Source organism: Miniopterus natalensis, chromosome X (assembly GCF_054644295.1).
Source record: "Miniopterus natalensis isolate mMinNat1 chromosome X, mMinNat1.hap1, whole genome shotgun sequence".
Taxonomy (NCBI): Eukaryota; Metazoa; Chordata; class Mammalia; order Chiroptera; family Miniopteridae; genus Miniopterus; species Miniopterus natalensis.
In genome coordinates, this window is record NC_142103.1 from 78,231,465 (window position 1) to 78,236,869 (window position 5,405).

Below are 5,405 nucleotides of genomic sequence, written 5' to 3' on the forward strand. Positions count from 1 at the left end.
CATGTTGAGTTCATAAGTTTAGTGTAAGTCTCAGCTGTATAGATCTTTTATTCCCCCCATTTATCTCAAGGGATTGCAATTTTCAAGATAAGGCTTATCCCAGGAGTGCTAGATATTTCCTTCCCACTTTAGGCATCATCTTAGGAGCTAAGCAAGGAGCTCTTCTATTGGAAACATGAGCATAGCAATCACCCAAACAGCCCCTCAAAGACTTAAAAGATGGCACATTATCTGTCTGTCTCATTCACTTTTTGCATACATATTGTATGCTCAAAAAATGCTAAAGTGTGAAGAGAAATGTCCCCCAAGACCGTCTTCAAGGGTGTGCAATCTGGTAATTACACAGAGGCCCATACTCAGAAAGGTCTTGCACTTTGGTTTAATGCCCTGCTGTTATTTTCTTGACATTCTTAATAATTTTACCTTTGAACTTGTGTTTTGTTAGTGAAATCTAATGGAACAATGGAGTATAAATGTGAATAGAGAAAATATTAGTGATATGAGTGTTCACTGTTCCTTGCTACTCTAGTGTATAGGATTCATGATGCTCAATGGGTATAGAATTTCAGTGGACACATGATGTGAGTTCAGAGAGACTCAAAGTGTGTTCCATCTGCAATTGAGTAAGTGGGGTATCTTACAGTAAGTTGATGCTTTCCATTTGAACCAGAATTTGCTTAAATTGCAGAATGGAGGCAGTGATGTTCTAAGAAACATAAAAAACCAAGGAACCCTATCGTGTTCTTTTTTACTTGTATTACTTCCCTGTATTAACCAACCACTCACGCAGAAAACTAAAAATAGAAGAAAAGAGAGAAATAGGGAAATCCCTAATTCCTTACCCCCAGTCCTTCCTTACTTACTGTAAGCCAAAGATAAAGAATATTGATAGAATATATGTATATGAAGAAGTAAAATAAAAACAGTTAGGTTAGTTTTGTGCAGTAGTTCCACTCTTCTGGTAAGAACAACATACACATGTATGTATGAGCCAGGAAATCTGAATTGTGTAACTTCAGTAATTCCACATATTGGTTAAATTCTCTTATATTTGCATTGATTACTGGCATCATGCAATATAAGAAGAGTAGTAAATTCATGCTAATAATTCAAAATTTTAATTTTTCTTTACTTAAAATGACATTAAATAACAAATGAAAGCTATCATGACAAAGCAAGAGAGGAACTACAGAAGAAAGAATAAAGCTTTCTATTTTAGTACCTTTAAAGGCAACTTTTCCCTGCTTTGTGAACAAGGGGCTCTGCATTTTCATTTTGCACTAGGCCCCACAAATTATGTAGCTGGCTCTAATGTCCCTTACAGCATTTGGCTAGCATGCATTTCAGGGAAGTGGGGAGAATTGTCAAAAGGCCTCTGTGTTCAAGGGGCCTTGAAATTAAATTCATGTCTCTGGTTCCAAGGACTAAAAAAAAAAAAAACCACCACAAAACATAGTCCTTGCAACTTTGTTCTTTATTTTTGCTCCTCATCCATACTGGACCTGTGGTCAGGCCAGAGGGATTTGAATGAGCCACTCACATTCTAAAGGTTGCGTAACAATCACTTTTGCCTCTATAATATTAACCAATGGCACCTGTGCTAATAGTTACATATGAAATTAAGTTAGGAACAGATGGAGTTCTAAGGCCAATTGTTACCAGTCATGGAAAACCTGCCCTTCTTAAATAGCTTTTAGTGTAATTGTCTCCCCACACTCTGCCCACTTTTCAGGTTTAAATACAAGGCGACATTTGGTATGCATTTCCTGTAATAAAGAAACATGTGACGATAACTCCCAAGATGTTATTTTTAAGACTATTGTTAACTGTGGTCTGTCTTTGGTTTCTCAGTTAAGGAAAAAGCAACTTGACTCAAAGCATCATTTAATTCAAGTTGGGTGACCACAACAGAGCAAATCCCCTGAAGGAAAATGAATAGGGACGCCTTTGCTCCTTACTTTACAGACACTGAGGTATGGAATGAGTTGGTGACTCCTGAGAGAGATAAAATATTACAGTGCTGTGTACAACATTGTGAATGCAACCAACACATGAAGCCATCTCTTTTCATAACAGTCATAAATAAATATGTAGTTATTTGTATATACCATCTTAAGGACAGGCACCCACAGCTTTAGTTTATCTTGATTTTTTGTTCCTACTTTTAGTATTGAAAATCAATTATGTTGAAAGGTAATAGCTTCTTTCTGTCAATATGAGGGAAGGAAATAAAATGCAGATTGAAGCCGTTAATTAAAAGAATAAGATAACATGTGCATTCAGATTGGGAAGGAGGTTTGTAAGAGAAAAGAAGTCCATGATCATAGAGTTGGAACATGGTTGAGCCTGATTCATGCTTAGGTCTTCTGTCTTGTGTCCAATGCTCATCTCACAAGGTTGCCACCAAAATAAGTAGAGGGAAGTGGTTGAATAGAGGCTAATACCAGACAATGCTAAGAAATGTCCTGCAGTCTCATTCCCAGGTGAGTAGTAAGGCATTAGTAGTGAGGTGGTGCATAATGGGTGAAGAAAGATGAGGGCTCACTGCAATTTGCAGGAAGGCTTTGAATTTATGAAAATGATTGAGATCCATTTACTTAGTGTTGGACTAAGCATTCCTGGATAAGTGTGTTTGAGATTAAGTGCAGTTTGTTTGAGAAGGTATGTGGCCGAGGTTAAGAGTGAGGCAGGACCTTTTAAAATCTATATTGTACCTGTAAAATCTATAAAATCCTCAACCAATGTTCATAATTAGTGGTAGGTTGAACCATATGAAAATGTTGATGGAGATTTCATATGGTTCAAGTTAATACTTAAATATTTTTACTTGTTATTTTCATAAAAGATTCCTTGCTAAAAAAAGAAAATGTATTTGGATTGTAGTCTATTCTTGCTCCTCTTGTGTTAATTGTGCTTGGGGTAAGATGAGCCATTTGTCATATGTAATTTTATCTTAAGTCTCATATGATTCTATACCATCCTTTTGGGCATTTCTGGTGTGTAGTGATCAGTTGTAGGATATGGTGCAAATAATTCATTATGAATAATAAAGTGCTGACATTTGTGAATTTTTATCTTATTAAAAATAAACCAGGGCAGAATCAAGGTTATGCCTATAATAATGATACTCTCAACCAATCACACAATGATCTTTCTTGAATGAAGGGCAAATTACACAATGGGTTTTCTCAAATGAAGGAGAAAAGGCTACCCTGGGAGTGATGCCCATGGGAGAGAGTCACACAGGTGACCTTTGGATGATAAGGCTCATGGTAGAAAAATCTTGGAAACAAGTAGTATGATGCTTGTTGCAGTGGTACAGTGTAAGAGATGATAGTGGCTTGGACTAAGAAGGTAGTTATGGTAATGGAGCAAAGAGTCTTAGGTTGAGGTTTTCAGAAGTACGCCCTGAAATAAAGATTTGTGTGCTAATGGATTTTTCACAAAATGTTCCCAGAAGAAGCCAGTGAGGAGATGAAGGGAGTAAGACAGTGAAGGAGAAGACAAGTGAGTTGGGTTTAGAGGCAAACTCCCATGGAGGGCAGCCTCTGCCTGATCCTGTGGAGTGCTCTAAGGGTAAGTTACATCTCAGAGTCCTTTCAACTCAGAGAAAGGGGGCTGGGTTTTTATATTTCCATACCTTTCAAGCATAGGAAGGTGAGGATGAGAGGGAAGGAAAGTCCTAGGTACTCCCAGCTGTCAAATTTGGGCAAAATCCTTCAGTAGCTGGAGGACAGTCCTGTAAAGAAGAGTCACAAGCAGAGGTCATTAATGGCAAAAACACACCACAGCCAGGAGATGGGCATAAGGGAATAATAAAAATAGATTGAGGGGCTGAGAGCAGATCATTGACAGTGTCTGCTACACACCATAAAGGAAAGGGGAATTTAGAAACATACCATAAAGAAAAGGGGAAAGAACATAGCTTGGGGGAGTGTTTTAAATGCTCAGGATGCTACTGAACTGGTGACTGAATCAATCATGTCTTCACAGAAAAAGAAGTTTCTTCAATAAATCCACTTGGCTCCATTCCTACTGTTACCTCCTTAATCTAAGCCACTATCATGTGTTACCTCTACCCCTGCAGCAAGCATCATACCTAGGTGACAGGCATCTTTTGCTCCAATATGTAAATTTTCTACACAGTAATCATGGTGATTAAAAAATACCGTGAGGATGCCTGGGGATGAGAATGAGTTGGGTTAGAGACACTGTAACCACCTCATAATTACTATTACCTTCCCCCCATTCCTTGGTAGCCACAATGGACATTTTCTCAATTTTAAGAAAAGTGGGAAGCTTTTCACCACTTCCCATCTCCCTGTGCTCACAAACTCTCTTCCCCACCAAAACAAAAACAAAAACAAAAACAAAAACAAAACACACACAAACAAAAAACCTTTGTAAGCACCTTACCATTTTCAAGCTCCTTCCATATAGAAATTCTGAAACCACAAAGGTTAAAATGTAAATCTAGTCATGTTGTTTCCCTAGTTAGAACCCTTCAAGTCGCCTCATCACACTTGAGAAAAAAAATCAAGCTTCCTTCCCTTGACCCATGAGCCCCACATCAGCTGGCTCCTGTCTCTCCAAAGGTTTGTTTCTTTCTACTAAGGTGCCAAACTCTCTCCTACATAACCTCTGCCTTTGCTATTTCCTTTGCCCAAACTCTCATTCCCTATTTCTAATTTGGTTTCACCTCAAATGTTTCCTCCTTAGCTCTATATAATACTCTGACCACCAACCCTGTCCATCCCCTTTCTAACATGTAACATGTTACTCTGTTTGATTTGCTTCACAGACCTTACTGCTATCTTGCTCATAGATTTGTTATTGTCTGTCCCCTCTGCTACAGTATAAGCTCTAGGAGGCCTTGTCTGCACTGTAACCTCCATAACAGTGCCTGTCACAGCCATAACAGGTGCTCACTAAATACTTATTAAATTTAAAGTCAACCTACCAAAAAAGCAACTTATTCATATGCTTCTGCAAAGACTTCACAAGCTTTATAATTGAATCTGTGAGAAATCATTTTTGTCTCAAGGCTTCAGATGCAGGTAGATAAAGAAAGACGAGTCCTGTGTAGCTGAAACCTTTATAATTTTATTAACCAATGTCTCCTCAATAAATTCAATAAAAAAATAAAGATGAGTCCTTCCCAGGAGTCTCCTGAAAAAGATGGTTGTACATGATTAGATTCTTCATTTTCCATACACCCTATTGGTCTGAACCCACCTAGAAAATGGTGTTTATTTCCAATGGCCACATTTTGTAATAGAAAAGGAGTTCAAAGTCATGTGGCTGAGTTCAGTTAGCCAACAGGCTGAAACTGCCACATGTTTGGGATCCACTGAACAGTGAGGGTACTAGAGCTGGGCCATTCCAGCTTAACATGGGACTTCTCT